Here is a 27,151-nt window from a genome sequence, read left to right as displayed (position 1 = left end):
CCAGTAGCTGAGTACAACTCCAGGTCTGTAGTGGTTTCTGCTGCTTGACAGAGAATTTCCATAAAGACCAACTGAACGTTCTGAAAATACCTCTCATTGACAAGTTATATAAGAGTTTCTTCCACTCCACCATGGATCCCCCAAATCAATCATTTATGCCTTGGCCAAACAGCACATGTCTTTCTTTCCTCTGGTTCCCTTTCCTAAAACTTTCATCAAGGGCTGCACAGTCTTTCCGTACTGAACAGCACTTCTCTCCTATTATAAGAAAACAAAACAGCACTGAGCAGATAGCCCTCCTGTAGGAAGGCTGTCGTTGTTCCTGTCCATCTCTTGGAGACACCAGACAGGGTATTGCATGACTGCATGGGATCAGGGCCAGGCCTAAAATAAACAATAATAATCCAGGGAGCTTGTTGCCATTTGGAAAGGCCCTAAAAACAGCTTTTAATCCATAATGTATCGCTTCAATCATTGTTATGCGTGGCAGCAAGTGAAGGGGGGGTTTGAGAGAGATGGGAAACCTGGCATTCATTCGAATCAATGTCACTTTATTATTCGGCTTAAACATGTGGGGAAGTGGAAAATCTGATGTAAGCATCATTTGCGGAAAACCTGGCAGCAGCAGACCCAAAGAAGGCTGTTCATGTCTCTTTAATGGTTGTGTTGGCAGCGAGGGCTACAGCAATTATTGCTGCTCTCATGAGTAAGACGCAGCTATTAAAAGCACCAATGCACTCTTCCAGACCAAACATTGGCAAGCCTGTTCCATTCAGATGCATGAGGTTTACAAAGACTCCGTGTCCTCTGTTGCAGCATTGGTTATCTTACTCTAAACCATGGGAAACAAATTGTGGAAAATGATGCAGAGACAACACATTTCCACTCTTATAAAAGCCATGTATTCGGTTCCCCCAGGTCAGTGGTTTTCAACCACTGTGCTGTGGCACCCTGGGGTGCCTTGAATGTTGGTGCCATGGGAAACACTGGCCTCTGTCCCTTTTCCGTTTCCTCCCTCCTCTGATACCCTCTTGCGTCTCTGCCTCCCAAAGGCTTACACAGCTGTTTGTTGCAGCAGCCCTGGCTACAAGCTCCCCAGGCGAAGGGTGCCTCTGGGGCTGGCCAGGGGGTGCTTCCCAGGCCCCTGTGGGGCAGTGTGAGAAGGCACCTCTCTTTTGGGTGGGGGAGGCAGCTTAGGGATATGCGCTGCCCAGAGGACTCTTAAGGAGAGGGGAGAGGAGAGGAGGCTGAGGGGACACTCCAGAAGGGAGGGTGTTCAAAAAAGGGTGAGAGGCTGCCAGCTCTGCAGGGAAGGGTGGGCATAACTGGGCTCCTGAGCCCCACAGGGGTGCCACAGAAATAATGCAGTTGGTCAAGGGAGCCGTGGACTCACAAAGGTTGAAAACCTCTGCCCTAGGTACCGGATGTGGCTCACCCATGGGTGCAGAAACTGTTAAGAGTTTGACTGACATTCTTGATTTTAAAATAAATCATTGTTATTTGAAGTTTACTCATACATCTTGTGTATCTTTTTTTTAATTGTGTAATTATTGTTTGCTTATTTGCTAATTTTCCTTTCAGTACTTGCATTTTCAATGTAAAAACAAATAAATGCTAGTTTAATGAAAAAAAGAAATTGGACGGGCAGTTTGGATACGCACAATCCTCTCTTGACCTAAGAAACCCCCATATTAAGTTTGCCAGATTGCAAACCAGAGAAGCTGCAAGCAGGACTCAGCTTTCATCCCCCTTGATAGGCATAAGAAGCGGATGGGTAAGAGAACTGGTGAATAAATAAGGCTCTAGGTGCTGCTGATTCATAATATCCTGCAGCACTGCCATTTTTGGAAGGTAGCACAGGAATTCTTGGTAGCAGCCTGACCACCATATCCCCTGAGGTGCCTGAATTGGGTGCTTTGACTGTGTCAGTCATACCACAAAGCCAGAGCAACACATCTCTTGGCCCAGCCAATTCTTCCGTTTGTGTTTGTGTGTACCTTTGGACAGCACTTAAAGTGCTAGCAGCTAGGCAAATGATAAAGATGCAGGAGTCGAGGTTTTGCTTCTTCCTTGTGTGAACAAGCACGCCACCTCCGACATTCCCCACCAGCCCCTTTGCTGGTGACAGCAAAGCAAACAGTTTAATAGCCGCAGCTTGTTGAGCAACAGACTGGCCCATTTTTCTTCTCCGTTGCCCCCATTTGTCTCCCAAAGAAGCGGATGAAATTGTTCCTGGGCAACAGGTAGGAATGTTTCCATTGTACTTAACCCAGACTCCTGCCTCTGTTGTTTTTAAAAATGAAATTTCATTGTGACACAGACAAGCTATTGACTTTGAGACGTGAGCCAACTGCAAATGAGCCGCCTGCTTTCGCAACAAGTTTGCTTCACGAAGCAATTTGACTCTCTTTCCCCTTGCCCGGCACTCCATTTTGATTGAAACTGGGCTTTTCCTTTTTGCAGTGTCCATTCCCTCCTGCCCCAAATCAGCCAGAATTGCTGAATGGATCTGTATCCTCCCTTTCCCACGCACCCCAGATCAGCCTGAACCCCTTCATCCACCACTTATCTCTCTTGGGGCTCATCTGCTTGTCCCAATGCTTCCACCCTGGAAAACCTGATCTTTACCACTGAATCAGAGGAAATGTCATTTAACAACAACCCTACAATTCGGGGTCACTATTGAGGCAACTGTGGACGCAAGGGTGCCTTTGGCATCTTCCCCTGGTACCCACAAAGTGTCAGGAGTGCATGCAGGAGCCAGGCCCTGAGACCAGTAGGACTTTGCAGGACTGGGGCCTTTCTAAGTTTGTTCTGAAGAGGCAAGGCGCGGCCGCACAGGTGAGGCCAATTAGTAACTCACAGCACCTGGTGGCAAGAGCCAGGAAGGTATATAAGGTCAGCATTTCCCTTTGGCTCTTTGCCACAGCAACGCGTTCCCTGCCTTGTTGCATTTGGCTCCTTGACTCCTTGCTTCCTGACCCTTGGACCCTTGGCTTCTTGACTCTGTGACTCTTGGATTTTTGGCTTCCTGACTCCTGACTTCTGGACTCCCGTTCCTGCTTCCACCCCGCCATCTTGCCCCTGGTCCCGACGTCCCCAGCCCGGACTTCGACTGCTCGTGAACCAGACCGTGACACAAAGGCTCTGAACTACAATCCCATTCGCTGCCCTCCTGGTCGCAAAGTGGTGAGGGTAATTATTTAAGCACGGATCCTGCCTGGAAAGAATGGAGGAGAAAGGTAAGTGTTGATAAGCCAACACAGGAACAGAGTGGTTTTATTTTTGGTTTTAAAAAAATACTGGCAAGCCCATTTGTACCTCAAGCGATCCTGGAGCACACCTCTTGGATCACATAATGCCATGGAGGGAAACAACAGTCCAGAACAGCTTCTGTTCTGCTGGCATCAAGGCTGGGGACAGCTTCCAACTAGAACTGTCACAAAGGGAACAATTGCTAGGGCCCTTGCACAGATTTCTGGAGGCTGGGAGCTGAATTCAATATGATGTTAAATGCATCTTTGCGTTTGAAGTACGAGTGATTAAGAATACAGATAGCCTCAATTGGGATGCAGCTGAGAATTAGAAGGATCATGGCATGCATGGACGGAGAATGTAAGCCTTTTGCCAAGTAATCCTGAAGCTCGTGTTTGCATCAGAAGGAAATCATCCATTGGCACGTCCAAAGCAAATACCTGCTTCAAAAGGAGGGTTTTTCCTCAGAACCACAGCTGAGGAGAAAAGAGTTAAAGTTCCCTTCCTTGCCTGATGTGTTGCCAATAATTATAAGCCCCCCTCCCCTGGTAATTTTCTGGTGCTATTTGAATTGTTAAAACACCTGTATGTCAAATGCAAAGCTGTGCAGTCTGGCTGTGTTGTTTATAGTATTGATAACCCACCTGTCCACTATGGGATAGCCAGCCTCATGTAACCAACATGCTTAATATAATTAATGCATGAAGGGGTTAGTACCATAGAGTAAGCTGGCCTGCCAGGCTTAGCTATGTCCAGTTCCCTTACCTTGGGAAGAAATGGGTAATCAAGTCTATTGTTTTTCCCGGTGTGAAGAGGCTTACAAGCCTCTCTTAAGTTCCTGTACCAATAATTTAGGAACTTTCACCACTTTGCAACAAAGCCAAGTTTTACTCCCTATGCAACTTTTCTGACTGACATATGAAAATGCACATGAACCTGACCTTTCAAGAGTTTATAAGTAAAAATTTAACTTGCCAAATGTGTGGTCTTTTCCTATGCTGGGGGAAGATGGAAGTTTTGGAACTTATAAGGGCATATTTTAAAAGATCTAGAAGCCTATATTTCCACACTTTGCTGCATGTTTTGTCATTTTAAATCTCACCAAAGGGTATTTTCCCCAAACCTGGATCTTGGCATCCTATATTTCTCTCCCCCCCCCCCTTACACCAACATCCACCTGTATTTCCAAGGCAACTTAAGAAGCAGTTTATATCATACAAAGAACAAACTCCTAAATCAAGCAATCAGCAGCAGGAGCAGGTAGCAATCAGTGACATTCTTTATGCTTAAAACGCATTAAAAATTTAAAAAACGAAAGCTAAAAAGCCCTAAACTGGGGTGTTCAAAGGCCAGACAGAGTGGGCTGGAAGGCCACATTCAGTAATAGAGCTGAGGTTTCCCACCCCTATGTTAAACAGAACTGTATTGTCCAGTAGGGCCTCTGTGGTGTTGCACCTATATTTGAGAAATGCTTGCATTGTCAGCTCCAGATTTTGGGAGGGGGTGGCCACTGCGTGAGGTGTCCTCAGTGAACTCCCTCCCTAAGTGGCTCCACCTCCTTAAGCAGATCCCTCCCTAAGTGGATCCACCTCCTCATCACTGCCTATTCACCTGCTCTCTCTTGCAGCAAGTCCAAACCACTGCATAGAAGGAAGTCAAGACAAGTGGAGTTTGCTTCTTGCTTCTCCTTACTCTTGTCAATGCTTGTATAAGTGAACAAGAAGGAAGAAAGATGAAGAAGGCTGGGGGGGGGCACCCACCTGGGGGTGGGAGGGTATCAGTAGGTGCCCACTGGTGCCAGCACTTGGGGCTAGGTCATGGAGGATGTGCCAGTGTTGGTGCTCTCTCATTTTTCTTATCTTAAATTCAGTTCTCCACATTTCTCCAAAAAGAAGTGTGCTGCCACCTGCTTTGCTGGAAGTTTGGGATATGTGATTCCTATTATTATTCCCCCCCCCCAAAAAAAAGCATTTGGGCACACTTCTTCTTCTTCTTCTTATTATTATTATTATTTATTTATTTATTTATTTATTTATTTATTTATTTATTTATTTGGTGTTTGTTGGTACCCTTAACAAATATGAAAGCTGCAAAATATCCTTATGACTGCCTCTCTTTTTGTGATGTTGTTGTATTTTCTATTTTTTTGCTTTTCTAAACACTTTATCTGAATGTGTGTGTGTGTTAGTGTTTAAAAGGGCAAACTAATATACCCATTTTCCCAAGCAAACTTTCCTAATATAATGCAGTTTTGTATGCTAGTTTAACCAATATGTTCATTGTTTTGTCCACTTTCCCCTAAAGCTTGCTTTTCTTTAAACATTGTTGGGTTGGAGAACAGTAGTGCAAAATTGGGATAAGTGTGAATTGTGAAGAATTGTTGTGTTTTTGTCTCAGAAAGTGTGAATTTGACAGGTTTGGATTCAAATCCTAACTGCAGCGATTTTCTTCCTTATCCCTATCTGGGGCCATCCCTGAATATTTCACCCACAACATTAGCTCATAGAATAACAGTATATATATATATATATATATATATATATATATATATATTTGCTTTCGTAGATTTTCACGGGTACAGGAATGCAGGTTTTGGTGTCCTCGGGTGTCTTCCCGTGTAAAAGTTGGGGTGTCTAGGCGACGTTTCGACGAGGTCTCACTCGTCATCTTCAGGCTGGTGCTTTCGGCTTCTTGTTACTGGAACAGAGCAGGATCTCAGTGTTTGAGTTCCTATAAATACTGTAGAGGGGGTGTGGTGTATAGCCTCCAATGTTCTGGGCAGAGAGGAAGTTCCCAGGCTAGTGTGCCTTTTCTTCTTTTGTTCCTTAATTACTTGAGAGATATCTTGAGTGATTTCTTGAGTGATGTCCTGAGTACCACTTAGGTGGGTCATTAGGTGTGGATTAGTTGTTAAAGTCTTTGTGTCTTGACCTCTTGAACTTTGTGAAGAGTTTTCCTGAGAAGATGGCTGTACTGTACTTAGTTGTGCTCTGGCTTGGCTTCGTGTATAGGGGCGAGCTGTGGTTTTGTGGCTTGTGTCAGCCAGATCTGTGTAGGGATTGCAGGGGGGTGCAGGGGATTGCAGGATTGCTGTGGTTTTGTGGCTTGTGTCAGCCAGATCTGTGTAGGGATTGCAGGGGGGTGCAGCATCCGGAGGTGCCACCATGGATTGGCTACTGGATGGTGTCTGTAATTCATCTGTGGAGAGGGTCTGGGTTTGGAAATTAGCCCTCCCCACAAAAACTGACACCAGATCCAGAGGCACACAGAATGCCAACACCAATCAACCACACCAGACCCAAACCCAGACCCTCTCCACAGATGAATTACAGACACCATCCAGTAGCCAATCCATGGTGGCACCTCCGGATGCTGCACCCCCCTGCAATCCCTACACAGATCTGGCTGACACAAGCCACAAAACCACAGCTCGCCCCTATACACGAAGCCAAGCCAGAGCACAACTAAGTACAGTACAGCCATCTTCTCATGAAAGCTCTTCACAAAGTTCAAGAGGTCAAGACACAAAGACTTTAGCAACTAATCCACACCTAATGACCCACCTAAGTGGTACTCAGGACATCACTCAAGAAATCACTCAAGATATCTCTCAAGTAATTAAGGAACAAAAGAAGAAAAGGCACACTAGCCTGGGAACTTCCTCTCTGCCCAGAACATTGGAGGCTATACACCACACCCCCTCTACAGTATTTATAGGAACTCAAACACTGAGATCCTGCTCTGTTCCAGTAACAAGAAGCCGAAAGCACCAGCCTGAAGATGACGAGTGAGACCTCGTCGAAACGTCGCCTAGACACCCCAACTTTTACACGGGAAGACACCCGAGGACACCAAAACCTGCATATATATATATATATATATATATATATATATGGTTTCATATAAATGCATATACTGTGTGATCTTGTGCATATATTTTGCAATTCAGAACTGAAAAAGCCAGAGACATTCCCTATGGATGCTAGAAACTTGCAGAGATAAAGTTTCAAGGACCTATGCTGTCTTAAGAGAAGAAAAGCGAGCACTAACCCATTTGACAAAGGTTTCCTTTCCCCAGAATGATAATTAATCTTTGGAGGTAAGTGGGTTTTAGGAAAGAACAGCCTACAAGCTTGTGCTTTAAATAGGCTTTCCATACCCATTCAAATAGACCTGAAACAAATAGTTCAGCAGCCCCACCAGATAGATCATATTTACATTTTCTTGATTAATTTCTGGGCACCTACTTTGATCCTTTATGAATATATCCTTCATTCATTTCTCTCTCTCCCTCAGCTTGCTTCTCTTGCGATATGGTAGCACATGACCTGGTTACGTGATGGAATCAAGTCATTATCATTTATATTTGTCATTTCTCATTCCATTGTTCTGCTGGGTTTCATCTTTTATGCACTTGGGGCATGATCCAGATCTGGTCATGTACAGTTAACAGGCAGTGCAGTGTTGCACTTAGAGTTGTGTTCCTCAGTCTGGAGACCACCCAGTGCTGTTGGACAACAACTCCCATACTCCTTGCCTGTTGGCCATGTTGACTAGGGCTGATGGAAGTAGGAGTCCAATGACATCTGAAGGCTTGAAGAAGGTTGGGTTAGAGCAGGCATAGGCAAACTCTAGATGTTTGGGACTACAGTTCCCACCATCCCTAGCTAACAGGACCAGTGGTCAGGGATGATGGGAGTTGTAGTCCCAAACATCTGGAGGGCCGAAGTTTGCCTATGCTTGGGTTAGAGTGTTTGATTAGAACCTAGGAAACCTTGGTTCAAATCCCCATTCAACTACAAAGTCCACTGACCTTGCGCCAACTGCTCCATTTCAGCCTAGCCAGGAGAAAGCAGCAGGGCAAATGGAAAACCACTTGGACTCTTGCTTAGAAAGCATGGGACAAGCAGAAAACCTCCCAGACTCATGCTTTCTAGACACAAGGCAAGTGGAAGTGTGGACAAGCCCCCAGTGTGCCACTGAAGCAAGAAGAAGAGGAGGAGGAGGAGGAGGTTTGGATTTGATATCCCGCTTTATCACTACCCTAAGGAGTCTCAAAGTGGCTAACACTCTACTTTCCCTTCCTCCCCCACAACAAACACTCTGTGAAGTGAGTGGGGCTGAGAGACTTCAGAGAAGTGTGACTGGCCCAAGGTCACCCAGCAGCTGCATGTGGAGGAGCAGGGAATCAAACCCGGTTCACCAGATTATGAGACTACCGCTCTTAACCACTACACCACACTGGCACAGCCCTGCCCTGCCTATTTGTTCCCCTTAATTCTCTCAACAGGCCAGGAAGCAAAGAAGGCAGGCAAACAAATCATGGCAGGTAATGGAAGCATAATGGTATGTTCAGCCTGGAAAAGAGGAGACTGAGAGGTGATACGACAGCCATCTTCAAATATCTTAAGGGCTGTCACAGGGAGGAGGGAGCATGCATGTTTTCTCCTGCTCTGGAGGGTAGGACTCGAACCAATGGATCCAAGCGACAAGAAAGGAGATTCCGACTAAACATTCGAAAAATATTTCTGACAGTAAGAGCTGTTCGGCCGTGGAACAGACTCCCACGAGAGGTGGTGGACTCTCCTTCCTTGGAGGTTTTTAAGCAGAGGTTGGAGGGCCATCTGTCGTGGATATTTAGCTGAGATTCCTGCATTGCAGGGGGTTGGATGAGATGAGCCTTGGGGTTCCTTCCAACTCAAAGATTCTATGACCATCTGCTAATAATTGCTGGAGTTCAATCCACTGCTGAAAGGAACAAGTATGGAGCTCAGCTGGCAACCAACAGCAGAGGAGTCCAGGTGTGCGGTACAGCCAGAAGAGAGGGGGGTGGGACAAGACAAAGAGAAAAGACCAGTGTGTGTGTGTGCGTGCGTGCGTGTGTGTGTGCATGCATGTGTGCATGCAGAGAGAGAGAGAGAGAGAGAGAGAGAGAGGGAGAGGGAGTGTGCATGGCTGGCTTGCCTCTCAGTTCATCAGTGTACTAAATAAGGTTGCTCTCTTTTGAACTGGTCCCTGCAGCTATTCCTTTAATAGTCATTTGATCTGCAGCTAGTGGGCCAGGTGACTTCTAGCTCCACACCACGAAAAGCTGGCCCTGCTGATTTCTGCACGTCAAACCCCTGTGAGGAGCAAGGCAGGTTGCTTGTTCATATGGTTTCTGTCCAGCTGGCATCCGAGGACTGAAAGATCAAATGGGAACATCATTGTGACAGCCCCGTCTGGGAGCTTGCTCTCATCATGTTGGGGGTAACTTTACCCTGAGCAGATCTCTCACTCCAGGAAGTGGGCTCCATCTCAGGTAGGCAGATGGAGAAGGGAAAAAAGCAGACTGCCTTCACCTATAATAGTGGCATAGAAGGAGGCCTTTTAGCAGGTGGTAGCTTTGAGGTTTTCCCAGCAGTGATGTATGGAAGTGAGAGCTGGACCATAAAGAAGGCTGATCGCCGAAGAATGGATGCTGTTGAATTAGGGTGCTGAAGGAGACTCTTGAGAGTCCCATGGACTGCAAGAAGATTAAACCTATCCATTCTTAAGGAAATCAGCCCTGAGTGTTCACTGGAAAGACAGATTCTGAAGCTGAGGCTCCAATACTTTGGCCACCTCATGAGAAGAGAAGACTCCCTGGAAAAGACCCTGATGCTGCAAGGAGAAGGGGACGACAGAGGACCAGATGGTTGGACAGTGTTCTTGAAGCTACTAACATGAGTCTGACCAAACTGTGGGAGGCAGTGGAAGACAGGAGTGCCTGGTGTGCTCTGGTCCATGGGGTCACGAAGAGTTGGACACGGCTAAACAACTAAACAACACAGATTTGGGGAAGGGCTGCAGCTCAGTGGTAGACATTCCCAGGTGGAACATCTGCATGCAGACATTCCCAGGTTCCAGAGAGAGACTCCCTGTTGTAAACCCTGAAGAGTGAGCACCAGTCAGTGTAGACAACGCTTAGCTAGTTGGAGCAATGGTCTGACTCGGTGTAAGTCTGCTTCTTATTTTCCTAGGTGTAGCTTGTCATGCGAGCTACATCTGCTGGAATCCCATCTCATGCATGACTACTAAAAGTCCTTATTTGCATCTAGCCACAAAAGCTCCAGGACAATTGTTATTGTAGCTGGATAATCTATAATATTGGGTCGTTAAATTTGGCTAGTCCATTGAGTTAAATATGACGATAACTTTGCTTGTGAATGTTGTAAAGGAAAACTGTTATGCAGCCTGGTTTTTATTATCTGAAACCTACCACTTTTATGACCTGAAACAAAAGTTTTTACTGCAAACACTTAACTCTATTTTTCAGCCCTCTCTCTCTGACATTTTTGCATCGCCTGACCTCAAAATGAGAAATACCACAAAACTTTTCCCAGAGGCAAGTGGCAGATCTTTAAAATCTAGTTATATCTAACTTAAGCCAGACTTCCTCACTGCAGGAACTTGCTCGCCTCAAGCCAGAGTCAAACATTTGCTTGTTTTTGAAAGCAACTTCCCCCAGGCCAGGAACGATGGTTTGATTGTAGATGCTTATGTGCAGCTACCTATTTGAATTCAGGATCTATCTTCTATTCGTATTAAGGATGGGAGAGAAATTGGATCCAGTTGGCATTTTAAAGGCAAACCTATCTAATCTGCACTTTCTGAAAAATACAGAAACACTCATTCTTCAAAATTACACTGTTTTGAATTTTGCAATATCTTTCTCACATTAGATAATGCATGCAAAATTGTGTGTGCATGAAATGCATATTAGTCAAAATAACAAAAATGAATTGCAGTATTAGAAAACAATGTGAAAATTTTAAAAATAAATTCACACTTAAATGATGGTGAATTTTCACAAGGATGTTGCATCATGGACCACCGAACTTGATTGAAAAAAATGAGAAACTGAGACAAACTGAAATGGACAGGTTCACCAGTCCCACATTGTGATGATCACATCTGGCTTCTGTATTTGTATAAACTTTCACTTTCACAGAACTTTAGCTAGCAGGAACACAAAAAGGGAGGAACAACGAAAATGGTCTTCTGCTCCTCCTTCCTCCTCCCACATGGAGGTCATGCTCAAGGAGGCTCTGGAATGCAAGCTCTTTGTTGCTGCCTTATATTAACTAGCTAGAGCCTCCTAACCGGTGCGTGGAGAAAGGCACTTGCGAGCATCATTCTCTTTTGATGTTTCCGTAATTGTCAGGATGAAGAAGCTGCTTTGCAGTGTTTAATTTTACAGCTAATGAAAATCCAGTCTCCGTGTGCTCTATATGATGAATGTCTAAGGGAGCTCACCTCTTGCTTCCTCTTGTGTCTGGCTGATTTAAATTGATGCTAAGTTTAAACTTATTAGACCGTCACTAGGTCATTAGATATACCGCACGCTGGAAGCACAAGGGCTCAAACCAAAATAACTGTGCAATCCCGAAGTATGAAATTGCCAGGTAGGTTTGCTCAAGTTGGTTCAAGCCCTCAAATCCCTATCGGAGAGAATAATAGAGTTGGAAGGAACCACAGGGGCCATCTAGTCCAGCCCCTGCAATGCAGCTCTGAGCTATCCCAAATGAGGACATATTTAGCAGCCTGAGGGTTGATCAATATTGCACATTCATCAGGTCCTAAATTTACTCTATGGTATCCCCAGTTAAATGAAGTCTCTGGATTAAAAAGAAGTCAGGGCTCCTGCACCTTTAATTTCAGCAGGTGTAGGCTTCATATGACCATAGGTTTAAAGCACATGGCACCTGTGAAAAAGAACCCTGGGAACTATAGTTTACCCCCTCACAGAGCTGCGGTTCCCAGCACCTTTAGCAAACTAAAGTTTCCATAAGAATCAAATTGAGTCAGACAATAGGTTCAGCTAGCTCAGTCCTGGCAGCACTGACTTTACCTAGTTTTCAGGGAAATTGCAATTTTCAACTGACAAATCAGAAATTCTGGACATACGGCAGCCCTGCTATAGATGCTTAGGAGTGAACCTGGGAACTTCTGCATGCAAGGCAGATGATCTACAGCTCTTCCCCCAGGATCCTCTGAGGGAAGCCATGTGCTTAAAATGCATAGTGCAAGGGCAGCTATAGCCTGCCCTGCAACCCGCACCTGCTGAAAGCCTCTGTTCTACATCCCTGTTAAAGATGCCCTGGCCTCTTTTGCATCTCAGGTAGCAGAACAGAGAAAGAACTCAACCTGAGATCATAAGGAATTTCTGCTGGTTGAGTGGCCAGTTCTGGGTTAGATGAACCAATCGTCTGAGCAAGGCAGCTCTGCAGTGGTGCAGTTAAGTCACCTTAGACTCTGGACATCAGAGTGTCTTTACATTGCAATGCAGGGGATGTGGCTGAACTACAACTCCCATCATCCCTGCCCACTGACCATGCTTGCTGGGGCAGATGGGAGTTGCCAATCAGCAACATCTGGAGGGCCAAAGGTTCTCGTCCCCCTCTAGTAATGTGCATTACTTCAAAGGGTGGGCAGCAGAGCAAGCTGCATGGGGGGGGGCTTTCTAGCCCACTCTCTGAGTTGTGCCCCAAACATCTGCTCCAAAGCTCTGCCCTGCCAGCCCCACTGCAGCTTCACCTGTTCATTTCATGCTCAGTGACCCAGAGACCAAGTCAGAGAAATCAAGCTTCCTACAACCATTGAGAACTATAAGGAGAGGGAATTGAGGTTTCCAAGAACTCAACAAAGACTTAGCACAACAAATCCATTAGATCAAGGATGCGGAACTACAGCAGGGTGCAAATATGGCCCTCCGTTCCTCAGTATCTGGCCCTCAGAACCCTCCCAGGCCCAACCTAGGCCTCTGGGCCTTGTTGACCCTGTTTTGCACTCCAACTGTTTTTGCCTGGTTTTAATGTACCCTCACATTAATGCCTCTTGCTCGCCTAGATGAAGGATAGAGAAACGTGCGCGCAAAAAACCAGACCCTACTGTGCAATGGAGACATTTGCATTCCTTTCTCCACCCACTTTGCCCTCTGGCCCCTCCCATCCCTGGCATGTGGCCCTCAGAAGGTTGACCAGAGTGGAAGGTTCCCCTTGGGCTGAACATTCCATCCCCTTGGAATGTTCCTGCAAGCTCTCTCAACAGAGCAAGCCCTCTATAGCGGAGGTGGGGCAAGAGTTATATTACCCCAAAATCCACCAACTGGAACCAGCCACAGAAGGCATCCACTTAGAAGTAAAGAACTCAGAGCCCAGGAGTTTGCTTTGGCACTAGGTCTAAGCAGAGCTCACAGACCTTTCTACACAAAACACCCCACTCTTGGGTAACACCTCCCCTTGCTTTCTTGCTTTGTTTTTATCAAAGGTTTTCTTGGTTTACAAAAGTACATACATTGTCTATTATCAGATCATAAAGTCCTTTATACATATCATTTATATTCGATGTGAGACTTTAATGTTGCATAAAGTATAGGTTTGAGGGAGAAGAGGGGAGGGGAGGTCTCCATGATATACAAAATACTACTCCAGAAACCCACAACCTCCCTCTTCTCAGTCAAAAATAACAATGGGAGCTACAAAATAAACTCTACCCAATGGACTAAACTGTGGTCTAAACCAGAGGTATCATTTGAGATGGGGAAGGAGGTTATTTGGGAGCCAGGAATCTTTGATGACCAACTTCAGATCACCCAGAGATGAGTAGATTCTGATTTGCCTTCTTCCCAGCTCTCTTCTACGGGCTGCATTTTTCTTTTGCTTTCACTAGGAGCAACCCTCTTTAGGCGAAGGACCTCAGGTGCAACAGATGTGGAGAGGTGTGTTTTATAACTCTTGGCAACAAAAGAGAAGACTGTGGTCCATCACATTGCTCATTGCTCTCTTCTGTTTGTTTCCTGCTTCTCCTCCTCTGACTCAGGTTCCCAGGCAGCCTTCCATGGAGGCATTGACCAGACAGCAATCTGCTTAGCTTCATCAGGTTACAGCATCATATGTCTTCAGCTCATGCCGTGCCGCAGGCTCACAATGGAAAGGTGTTTTAAGGACTCGGCCATATTTGCTGCAGACCTCGGTGCAATAAATAAACTAAACCTGCAGCCTCATTACCCTAATTGGACCTAACCTTTATTTAGTTCTACACTGGTAATTTCCGAGTTCTCTGGTTATTGGGAGCTGTGTTTTATTCTTCCTTGAAACCACGGCACAGAACAGGAGGCAGGTTGTATGTCTGCGCACTAATTCAGAAAACATTTTCTATTTAACAAAGGAGGAAAGGGGAAAGCAGGGAACTCTCGAGGCAGAAAAATCCAGAATGCCACCTTACCATTCATTCATTCATTCATACGACGCACACAGGCTGAGGGACAATTATTCCTGTGCAAAGGCACATTGAGGAGAAGGGAAACTGCAAGAGCTTTTAAAACTGTCCCTTGCACCGAGTGTTAAAAGGCATTTGATCTGTGGCGATAAACTGCTCTGTGCTGAGAAAAAAAGTCACCTTCCAATGTCTGCAGAACAAGCGGAGGCTTAAAGGAAGAGCACAACAGCCCATTTAAAAAGTTGCCTTCCTGGCGCTGTGGTCTCACTCTTGCTCAGCTCCCAGTCATTTGAGCAGGGCTTACAGAAGACAACATCTTACAGCCTTGTGCCCCATGGGTCAGATCCATCTGTTCTCAAGTATTCTGCTGCCATCAAGTATGTCTTTCAAAATCTGCTGCTGGACCACCTCTCTGCCTGCCCATCCACTTAGAGCATGAAGAGATGTTTCTTAAAAAGGTAAAGGGACCCCTGACCATTAGGTCCAGTCGTGACCGACTCTGGGGTTGCGGCGCTCATCTCGCTTTATTGGCCCAGGGAGCCGGCGTACAGCTTCCGGGTCATGTGGCCAGCATGACTAAGCCACTTCTGGCGAACCAGAGCAGCGCACGGAAACGCCATTTACCTTCCCGCCGGAGCGGTACCTATTTATCTACTTGCACTTTGACATGCTTTCGAACTGCTAGGTTGGCAGGAGCAGGGACTGAGCAATGGGAACTCACCCCGTCGGGGGGATTCGAACCGCCGACCTTCTGATTGGCAAGCCCTAGGCTCTGTGGTTTATCCACATAAATTATTGTGAAACCTTGGGATTTTCTTCTAGGTAAATCTCTCTCCCCCCCCCCTTCCGTCCAAGTTGCCATTTAAACCTTTGATTCAAAGCAACAAGTGTTGAAGGGGTTGGGGGCAGGGAGGGAGTAGTATAGCTGTAAAACCAGGCAGGCCAAAAAAGAAATCCAGGAGATGAAGTTTTATTTCTGATAGATTACGTCAGATGTGTCCGTTTTTATGGTTATGCCGAAGCCATTTGTAAGGCGTTCATCTATCACTTCAGCTATTATAATGAAAGGCATGTCTGGATCAGAGTGATAGATGTGCTGCTATCATTAACAGTAAGGTACGCTTACTGCAAGTGGTTGTGCAGAAACAAGGAGATTTGTCAATTTTTGCCATTGAAGGGAGACCATAAACCAGGTCCTTTAAATTCACCTTGCACCGGACACAGGTACATCTAAGGAAGTTACAGTAATATTGCTGGAGAAACGGTTAAAATAAAATAAAAAAGCATTCGCGTATTTAATGTGCCAATTCTGCTGTGTGCTTTGTGGTGGGTTTTTTTAATATATTATTTTATTTTAATATAGCAGATGCCACAGGGTGTTGCTTTTGAGGGTGGGGAGGGGGCTGTTGTTGTTGTTGTTTGTTGTTGTTTTAAAGAGCTCATCCCAACTCCTGCGGAAATCTGCCCTGAGAAATAAAATGGGGCACAGCCCTTTGGAGAAACCTGACCTTGATGTTAGCATGAAGTAATGGGAACAGAGGATATGGTCATGAGGTCTTAGGTCAATGTGCCTCCTGACGCCATTGAAGCAGATAGATCCAAATGCCATGGGTTTATTTTCTTCCATAAATAGCACGGCACGGTTCTGCTGCTGCTGCTGCTGTGATGTGATACAGCATTGCCTGTGTACCAAGCGCAGAGCTTCTGAGGGAGGTTCTTGGTGGATCCCACAGTCTTGCGCAATAGTCACAATTGTCTTCCAAGCCAGGGTGTCTGGAGCATCAGATGGGGGGCTGTGGAAACCAGGGTTCAAATCCCCACTCAGGTGAGCTCTTAGGCCAGACACTATCTGTAAGCTTAACCTACCTTACAGGGTTGTGGTGAAGATATCATGGGAATGAAAAAGGACCGTGCACAGTGTCCTGAGCTGCTTGGAGGAAAAGGTGGGGTGAAAAGGTATGACATAAATAAAATTCATCCCAGAGCTATGGTGACATTTCCCTTCATTCGCCTCTTTGAAAGGAGTCTGTGATAATATGTGCAACTACAGGCATAGACAAACTCGGCCCTCCAGATGTTTTGGGACTACAGCTCCCATCATCTCTGATCACTGGTCCTCTTAGCTAGGGATGATGGGAGTTGTAGTCCCAAAACATCTGGGGGGCCGAGTTCTAGCACATAGATTTACAAGATCACAATGAGGCCACAGGCAGGCAACACTTAATATGAGTGCAATTATTTTCCTAAGTACTTCATGCAAATTATGTCCCCCCTAGTGGTGCAGCAATAAAATTACTAGCACATTTGCAAAGTTAAGCAGGACTTAGTACGGTTTAAAATTGAATGGGAGGCTGTGTGTTAAGATTTCTGCATTGCAAGGGGGTGGGGGTGGGCTAGGTGATTCCTCAGGGTCCCTTCCAATTCTATGTAGGGAATTTTTTGCAATAGCTTTGCGAGCCTGGCCAAGTCCCCTTATGGCAATTTGGGGGAGGGGAAGAGTTAAAAGGTAAGAGTTTGTCTAAAGCCACCTTCTGAAATAAACATATAATGCACATACAAGGGCATGACTTGCCACTCAGAGCAAGGGGAGAATGGGGGGGGGGGACAAACTTGGCATAACTACGGCCCTCCATTTTGAAATGAATTGAGTAATATATGTTGCTTTTTTAAAGACATAATTTTCTTGTTTGGTAGGCCTGCCCAGACACAGAGGGCTGTATCCAATGCTCGCCCTACTTAGAGTAGACCCACTGAAGTTAATGGACATGACTCACTTAGGTCCTTTCGTTTCAACAGTTCTACTCTGAGTAGCACTGACATTTGGAGGAAGCCCATGATTTGGCCATACCTGCTCTTGAGTTCGTTCTAAATGCTTTCTTGTTTTTTAAAGAATGCTTAAAGCAATTCTAAGTATATATATATTTTTGCATTTTTAATTTGGGGTGTGTGTGTTTGTTTTATCACAGAAGTGTTTGCCGCCCTGGGTTCCTTTCTCATTCGTCTCCGGACTGCTTTGCTTCAAAAGATAGCCAGGGTGTTAGAGCAAATTGAACTGGACTCGCATTCAAATCTCCAGTCATGGACTTGGGAGAATTACACACTTGCTCAGCCTAGCTTACCTCACAGGGTTGTTGTGAGGACAAAATGGTGGTTGTGTGTGTGTGGGGGGGGTGAATTAAAGGTGCTGGCCTCAGCTCCTTGGAGGAAGGGTGGATACAAATGCCATGCACAAGCTATCTCTCCATGCTCTGGTAGCTGCTACACCATGGGGCCTGCTCACCAATTTGAGGAGGAAATCAGTCTCTGGGCCGTCTTCCTACTGCTCTCATCAGTTCTAAGCTTTTAATGGCATTTTCTTGCCCACCACTGCAATAAGACCTTCTGTGCAGTGTGCCAGCTCATTACAGAGACAGTATGCAGTACTGCTCCTCATGCCAATGCTTCAGTATCAGGGGTGCCTTTTGCAAATATAAAATGCATACTGTACATTTGGAAGCTTGCAAGCACACACACACACACACACACACACACACCTTTAATGCCCTAAGCCTCCAAGGGTAAACTCATTTTGACCTTTCTTCCCTAGCGTGAAACTGTTCCCATTTTAAGCAAAAAATAAAACTGCTTATCCATGGACTCTGTAGATGTACAAATCTGCTGCTGGATTTGATTTAAGCTCCATTGCTCAAGCCGGTTGCAGGAAAAGATACAGATACACATCTTACCCACTTTAAAAAAAAGTTTAAATGTGTCTTTTAAAAAACAACAACTTGAAGTTTTTCAAGAAGCCGCAACTGCAACTCCTATGCTGGAGAGGCTATGTCTTCTGGGTTTCTATTTGACTCTCCAAATCTGTGTCTTGGAATTCAACACAGACAAAGTACAGAGCACCATGGACTTTGAGATGCCATTCTGTGAAATTGCCAGATTCTGCCTTTTCAGCCAAGCTGTCTCTGAACTTAAATTTGCACAATTTTTTTACCCCAAGTTTGGATTTGAACCAGCAAGATGTGAGATCTGAAGAACGCCGTTCAGCTTTGAAACGTGGCAGATTTTCATCTTATCTTCTGCTGCTTTGAATGTCTAGTATTTCTGAAAGGGGGGTGGGGGAAAAGGGTGTCACTGATAAATATGAAGTTCTATATTTAATGGAGAGTGATAGAATGCCCTTAGGCAGGGGAAAGAGGCCATAGTTCAGTGGGAGAGCATGGCTCTCGCATGCAAAACAGCCTACATCCAATTCCCAGCTTCTTTAGCAAGGCTAGGAAAGACCCTTGCGTGAGACCTGTATAGAAAGTCACTGCCAGCCCAAATGGACCAGAGGTCTGATTCAGTAAGAGGCAGGTTCATGTGCTCATAAGAAGAGGGAATCTGCACTATGTGTCGACATAACGACAAGCAATTTCTACGTCAGTCACTTCTTCTCAAGTGAATCCACCTGCTCAGCTAATGACAGCTATTCTCTAGAGTGCTTTCTCCCATCAATAAAGTCCGTCTACAATAGACCCACAGCACTAAACAACCTGAACACAAACGTAATGGCTATACGTGCATATTCCACCCACAAAAGAAGAATGCTTCGCTCACAAAAATATAAGCTGTATGGTAGATCTTGCTGTAAAGAGGTCACCCGAGTTCTAGGAAGGAAGAATAGTGTGGGAAGAAAATGCTAGGTCTGGAAGCTTTCGTCAGCTGATTCCAATCAGCATCACATTTTTAATATATTTTTCCTCCTGCCAACATCTTAGGGAGGCTTACATTTTACTCTCACAGCAGTCCGGTGAAGCTGAGGCTATCTGACCAGTCCAAGGTCACACAGTGAGCTTCATAGCTGGCCAAGAATTTGAACCCAGCTCTCCTCAGTCAAAACCCAGCACTCTATAACCACTGCCCTATGCTACATTCACCAGATTAATTGGGGGGAACAAATTTCATTCAGTGAGGCAAAATGCTACTCGGATAAAAGATTCACAAGTTCTGGGGGTGGGGTGGGGACGACTGTTGGTAATGGCAAAATGAAAAGGGAATGAAAAAGGTAATATTTAGAAGTTTCCCTTCTAGCAAAGAGTGGTAACTTCTTCTCATTAAAATTGCAGGTATCTCAGACAATTTGAACTATATTGAGCTATACTGAAGGTTCAGGGCAGGGATGGGGAATTTAACTTCCCATCATCGCTGACCATTAGGCATGCTGGCTGAGGCTGATGGGAACTCGGAGTCCAACAACAGGGCCCCTAGCCCTGATTTAAGGATATGCAAACTGAATGAAATGTAAACCAGTTCATGAATTGATTGATCATTTGAAAGACAGAAGAATAAGCGATCCTTTTATCAGTTTCCATCCCTAGAAAACACAGGCACAGCCCAAATCTGAGGGGTCCTAACAGCAGCACAAACAAACTGACAGAAAGGTCCAATGATTCTGAACTTTGGGTCTAGGTCTGACTTGGATGTAGCAGATAATGAACAAGGAATGGGCCTGTTTTGAAAGAAGCACTTGATTTATGTCTCCCTCAAAACTTATCACTGATCATTACCTCCCCCCCCCCATGCAGTCAGATGTCCTAGAGTAAGACCTGCATTGGATAAGGGTGCGGATTGAATGATCTCAAGGATCTTTTCCAGTTCTATGATTCCACGATCACTATTCCTATTGTAACTCCCACTGGAGTAACTTGTTCATTCTCATTCTCTCTCTCAGAATACAACATATTTCCCCTTTGAACACTGATTATGCATTGGGGTATAGTAGCAAACTCTTAAGCCCACAGTGCAAAACCTGAAGATTTTCCTGACATATCCCTGCAGAACCATATGTAGATTTTCCATCCTGCCACGACGTTTTCAATATATATTCCTTCAAATCATTGCGTCAGAACTGGCCCTGAGTATGCCTCTTCTGTGTCTCTGTCGCATGAGGAAATAAAGAACAGAGTGGGGTGGAGGGCAAGAGTTTCTCTGACACGCAGCCTTTGCTCGTGCAAAGAAAAAAGAAAAAAGGAAGTGTCTGTCTGAGGAACGTACGTGTGCACACAAAGGCATATCTGTGTACCCCGAAATCGCACACACATGCCACCCACTCAGTCTTTGCTCTGAGATTTCTCCCACTTATAGCTCCTTCTCTGAGGGGGTGTATTGAACATAATAGCAATGTTATGAAGGGTCTTTCTGATACACAGTCACAGCAGGGAGGATTTGCAACTCAAAAGTGGAAAACATCCTTTGCATGCAGAAGGTCAGTCCTCAGCATCGCCAGGTAAGCCCAGGAAACTCTGGAGGCTCCCTGTCTGTCACTGTAGACAATATTGTGCTTGATGGACTAACAGCCTGGCTTAGTATACCAGAACAGCTTCCTATGTACCTTCCCAGGGGAGACCCTTTTTCCATCTCCATTTCTTGCCTTTGGGCTAAGATTTCCTAGTCTTATGCATTCCCCCCCAACCCCTTCTCCCACACAGCTCCTGTGGCAGGGGGGAGGTTGTTCTTGTACAGAAACACAACCCTCTTGATGTGTTTCCCTCTCGATTCCTAGGCAGAAGGGTTTAGGAGAAGACTTGTGGGTCACAGACTCTTATATGGGTTTCAGAGACATACCGGTCACAACCAAACTGTACAGTTAAAGTACACCCCTACCAAAGAATCCTGGGAAATGTAGTTTTTTGAGCTAGCATCTCCAGCACTCTTGGCAAACAACAGATCCCAGGATGCTTGGGGTGGGGAGAGATGTGCTTTGAATGTATGGTGTGGTTGTGACCAGTCACAAGAGCTGTTGTCTGTCTCTCCCATGCATACACAGGAAGTGTATTCCTGAGGTCCAGTTTGGTGCGATGGAGAGAGCAGGGATGTAACCTGTGGCCACACAGATGTTGCTGTTCTGCAACTCTCAGCACCCCTGATTATCCCTGGCTGGGGTTGATAAGGGTTTGAGTCCAACAACATCCGGAGGACCACAGGTTAGCCACTCCTGGGTTAGAGTATTGGACTAGGACAACAGAGACTCGGGTTCAATTCCCGATGCAGCCATGAAGCTCATTGGGTGTTCCTGGACCAGTCAGTATTTCTCAGCTTAACCTACCTCACAAGGTTGTTGTGGGCATAAAACAGAGGTGAGAGAATCAGGTGCGCCACCTTGAACTTCTTATAGGAAAGATTGGGAGGAATGCTATATAAATGCTTCCGAAGAGAAAAGATCTCTCTCACCACACACTCTGGCCTTGGAGATGTCTTTCTACCTTTGTAAAAGGCTGTTAGAACATACTCTGTTGTTGGACTGAGGGTCATACTAAGCTCCCAATTCTGGCTGGGTTCGCACACATACAGCTCATGTTGATGCATAGCTTCTGATCTGGGGAGCTGAGATGGTACAAAGAAATGTATACACACCTCCCGTTGGAGAAAATCTAACCTTTACGCTTGGCACTAAGGACAACATTATTTGCTCTGGTGTGTTTGTGTATGGGCATATATTTGAGAAAGGGAGGAGCTCTTACACGGACACGCACACACAAACACACACTACTTCTTCTCCTTGCCTGCTTATTTTGGAAGGAATACTGTATCATGCAAATCCTTTTCTAAAGAAATATCTTGCAGGCTTTGGAAGAAAGCCTGTACACACAGCCATGATCTCTGAGCAGGAATCACACAACACCTACTGTTTGGTATTCCCTCTCCTCCAGCTCACAAATGCATACGAGAATTTCAGATCGAGTGTTTGCACGTTACAGGAGTGTACCTGTGCACACAAAGAGTTTAGCTGCACACTTGTAGAGTTATTCACCTATAACATTCAATGAATCTGCAATCTGGGTGTTTTGGGGGGGGGGAGGAGGGCCATAGCTCTGCCAGGGAGCTCCTGCTTTGAATGCAGAAGGTTCCTGGTAAATCCCTGGGGCATTTCCAGGCAGGGCTGGGAGAGACTGAGACCCTGGGGAGCTGCTGCCAGTGTTGCAGACAACCCTGAGCTTGAAAGACCAACATCAGGCACAGAAGCTGGCCGCTTCCTTTGTTCCTCTGTGCACCTGAGCAGTACAAATCAACAAGTGTGCACTTTCAAACAAACCCGTGTACCTGCAGCTTGTACCTGTGTTCAGTGCAACATGTGAACATGTCTACAGTCCGAGACATGTTCCTTCACAGGACAGAAAACTTATATGCATACTCCTCCAGCACAGTTTAGCTTTCAGCTTCTGCTTTTAAAATAGTGAGGTGAAATGCATAGTCCTTGGGTGGAGGGTAGTACTTATTTTTATGTATCTATTTATTGTATTACATTTCCAGCCTGTGCTTTCTCCAAAGAGCACACGTGGCTTTTCCCTCTACTCCTTGTGAGGGGGGTTAGGCTGAGAGTTACTGATTGGCCCAAAGTCACCCAGTGAGGTTCATTCATGGCTGTGCAGGGATTTGAACCTGGGGTTCCTGAGCCATAGTCCCAGCACTCTAACCATTACACCACACTGGCTTTTGATATCATATCCCTTGGTTGGTGGTGCCGCATAGCGCACAGCCACTACCGTCCAGAGTATTATCCCACCTGATTCTGTGATGTGTCTGGAAAGATCCCCAACTCACACAAATCTTCTAACTGGGGGGGCAGAGGAATCTCTAACAGCACCTGCTCTGCAAATTGTCTCCCTCTTTCTTCTCTCTCTTTCTCTCTTTCTCTCTCACACACAAACACAATTGTAATGTAATAATCTTCACAGAATCACAGAGTTGGAAGAGACCAGGAGGGTCATCGAGTCCAGCCCCCTGAAATGTAGGAATATTTTCCCCAATGTGGGGCTCAACCTCGCAACCCTGACATTATGTGTCTCATGCTTTACCAACTGAGCCATCCTCAGTTGTTGTGAAGTTCCCACACACACAAACACACAATCCCTGATTAAACTGAGTCATTCATTCATCTAGCTCAGTATTGCACTACTCTGACTGGCAGTTGCTCTCCAGAGTTTCAGGCAGGGGACATTTGCAGCCCTACCTAGAGATGCCAGGGACAGAACCTGGAACCTTCTGCATGCATGGCAGGTGCACTGCCACTGAGCTATGGCTCTTCCATAGCTGTGGATATAGCCCTTAGTCTTGAGGACTAGTTACCATACCTACTCTGGAGGTAGTGGTGGATTTAAAAAGAAAAAAGTATCGGGGGTAGTTACAAACACACAATCTCTGCTTTGCCAGGGTGTTTCTATCCCACTTGCCCCCTATCCCAGTACACAGTCTCTCTCCCCCCCCCCCATGTAATATCCAAACGGTGTGGTGGAACATTACCCGAGGTAATAGCACACAGAACCTTGCCCCTTCATACCCAGCATTTATTAATCCGGACGAGAAGCTACTACTCAGCCTGCCTCTGTATGGCGGGCCATCCCTGCGGATCGGAAATCCCGCTTTTCCACCCTCAACATGCATTGAAGCGGGTTGCAAAGAAGACGACGACCCCCCCCCCCCACACACACAATGACTCCATCAGAGCGAATAACCCAGGAAGTAACTCGGGGCAAGTGATTTGCAATAGGACAGCGCTGCCGAGTCTCTCTCCCCGCCACCCCCTGGCGCTTTCGTGTGGACTGGAGGTCAAGGCACCCCTCTACCCGCGCGTATCAGGAGCCCGTGGGCGTCCGCACGACTTTGCCTCGACTTCCCTTTCCGCACCCTCCCAAGCTCAGGCAGGACCGGGCGAGCCCCGTTTCCCCTTACCTTCTCCGCGCGGAGAGGCGTGCAGCGTGTGGGCAGGGGGACTCCCGGGCGCTTCCTCCTTCAGCTGGGCTCCGTCCTGTGCACCGGCAAACTTTGGAGAGCTGCCGCGGCGCCCATGGCAGCGCCCTCCTGCCGCCGCCCTCCCTTACCCCGCGGCTGGGCAAGGAGAGCGCGGAGAGGAGCGCTCAGGGGCTGTTCAGCACCAACAGGGGGCGGACAGCGCTCCTCGACAGCGCGCTCGCACCTTGCTGGCTAGCAGGGCAAGGTTAGCTGGCTGGCTGGCTGGCTGGCTGCTGCTGCTGCCGCCACCACTGCGGCGCCGGACTGTGTGTCTGATGTAGGAGCGGAGTCGCACGCAGCCCTTCCTCTGCCTGCCACCCACGGAGAGCCGCGGGTGAGTGCCGGGACCACGAGGGGGAGGGACAAGGCGCAGAGGGTGGGGGAGAGAGGGGGAGAAGGAGGGCCGGCCCGCCACGGGGGTGGGGGCAGGCGGGGTGGGATGGGATGGGGAGAAGAGAGGGGGACAGCTGGGACGTGCAGCGCTTGGGAAACATCTCCATTACAAGGCACCGAGAACTTCAATGCCATCACTTGTGGGTTTAATGAGAGAAAGGATTCTTCTTGAAAAATTGCACTCCTCATGTGTTGATTGGCTTCCTAATACCAGGAGATCTGGGCTATCGACACTGTTTCTTGCTCCGTCAGTAGTTCCCTGCCCGGCTACTGTGTGTTCCTACAATCATCTCAACAAATACCACCAATCTGTGAAAGGTTATAAAGCTGTGCCAAGCCAACATATGTACAGCTAAGATTTCTGACTGTCATTTTTGCAGCTCCTTGCCATTTGCCCCCACCTTATGATTGCCTCCTTTATGTAACTGAAGAAGTGGCTTTGAGTCCATGGGAGTTTCTGCCACAATAAATGGGTTGGTCTTAAAAGGTGCCAAGGCACTCTGTCGTTCTCTTTGCTGCAAGAGGCCAAAACTCTGTGGCTGTCGGAACTTTGAGTTACTCGAATGAAGATGGATGCGGATTGAATCATTAATTGGCTAAAGAGTCACACAATTAATCCATCGTAATTGTGTGACTTTTTAGCAGAGGTTAGGTTTTTTTCCATAAATTAACCTGCACTGTACTTGTGCTGCTGGCTACTGTCTATGATGCAGCGTCGACTGTGTACCAAGCGCAGAGCTTCAGGGAAGGTTTTTGATGGGTCCCAGACTCCTGCAAGTGAAGGCACAATAGTCAAAATTGTCTTCTAAGCCTAGATGGCATAGTGGTTAAAGTGACAAACTGAGGCTGTGGAGACCAGGGTTCAAATCCCCACTCAGTCACTGGGTGATCATAGGCCAGTCACTATCTTTCAGCTTAACCTACCCCACAGGGTTGATGTGAGGATAAAATAGGGAGGGAGAAGATAACACACACTTCTGAGTTCCTAGAAGGAAAGGGTGGGATGACCATGTAATCAACAAATAAAATTTAACCCAGAGCAACAGTTTAGCAAAGGTCTATTTCCCTTCAAATCTCCTGTTTGAAAGGAGTCTGTGAGCATGTGGGCAGATGGCATGCAACTGGGTTGACAAGATCACGATGGGGCACAGGCAGACAGTGTTTAGTGGGTGCAGTGATTCTCCTAAAAGCAGGAAATACTTCACACAAATTATGTAGGGGGGGGGGGTTGCAACAGCTTTGCAAGGCTGGCCAATTCCCTGTAGTGCAGATTTTGAGGAGGAGAAGGGTTAAAAGCAAATATTTTTTAAACCACCGAGATGAACATTGAAGGCACATACAGTGGTGCTATCAAGGTATGACTTAGGGATCCCACACAGCAGAACAAGGTTTTGATCAATTAACTAATCAACTGACATTCATTGAATGTTATAGGTGAATAACTTTATCCATTGTAATGCAAGCAACTCATAGTTATGGAGAAAGAACACAATTTCATTATTTATTTTTAGATGTGAGGCATTGTCAATCTCCCCTGGCAATATTGGAAGCACTTTTTGTGAGTACTTGTATTAAAAATGATTTTTGGGTAAGGATAGCAGAGTCAGTGGTCCTCCAGATATTCCTAGATGACAGCTCCCATCATCCCTGATCATTGGTGATGCTGACTGCATGTGAAGAGACTTGAGAGTCCATCAACATTTGCAGCCTCCTGGATTTTGGACACCCTGAACAGGGGCACCTTTTAAATCCATCCGGTGATGGCTGGTGTCCTTTGGGACATGAAGAGTGGAAGGCAGGGAGAGGCACAGTGGGTGACAGGCACAGCCAACTAACTTGGGTTCCCCTCCTGTCTTTCCTGCTAAGTTCTAAAAGGGGTGACACAGAGACTAAGAAGAAGTATTAAGTAAGTGGCAGGGAGGTGGGGGGAGGTGGCTAAGAGCAGGCTGAGGTTGGTGGGGCAATCCCCCCATAGCTCAAATGGACCAGCCTCAACTGTACAAGTCTACCTCTGAATTACTAAACATCAGGGATGCTAACAGAAAATTAATTAGGTGGCCAGTACAGTTGCATAATTCAGGCAACATATTAACAATGTGTTTATTGGTCAGAGGCAACCAGTTATAAGGAACATTAAGGCTAAAAGATAAGCAATCATTTTTTTTCCAGTTTTACTACTGAGATTTGTTGCCAGATCCCCCCAGAGATGTTTCTGTAGAGCCTAGTCTACTTTATGCCATGAAGCATACACAGAGTACCATTTCCTTACCAATGAATAACCACAGCTATGAGCTCCCACAGATCTGGGCTTAGGAATAGCGGTGGGGAGGGTTTTTTTTACAAAGCAAGCTTTTCAAGCAGCACCAAGATTGCTCGTTTAAGATATAATAAAGCTTCCACAATTCTCTATTTCACTTTCTGACTTGGGGTTGGGGAGAGTCACATGTCTCGTACTTCTGCACCATGTAGAATGTTCTTATCACCCAATTAGGGCCAGTTTGGA

At 46.2% G+C, this 27,151-nt stretch overlaps 1 protein-coding gene across 1 annotated transcript in view; it reads right to left on the bottom strand.

The window, feature by feature from the left end:
* Window positions 1-24,558, bottom strand: part of LOC309344965 (opsin-5-like) — a 68,290-nt gene extending 43,732 nt beyond the window's left edge. The window contains exon 1 of the mRNA XM_081867922.1: window positions 24,196-24,558. The gene's annotated coding sequence lies outside the window, so the exon portion shown is untranslated. The remainder of the gene's footprint in view (window positions 1-24,195) is intronic.
* Window positions 24,559-27,151: the final 2,593 nt, after the last annotated feature.

Source organism: Podarcis erhardii (genome assembly GCF_964252035.2).
Source record: "Podarcis erhardii genome assembly, chromosome: 6".
NCBI lineage: Eukaryota > Metazoa > Chordata > Lepidosauria > Squamata > Lacertidae > Podarcis > Podarcis erhardii.
This window is presented reverse-complemented; position numbering and strand designations above follow the sequence as displayed.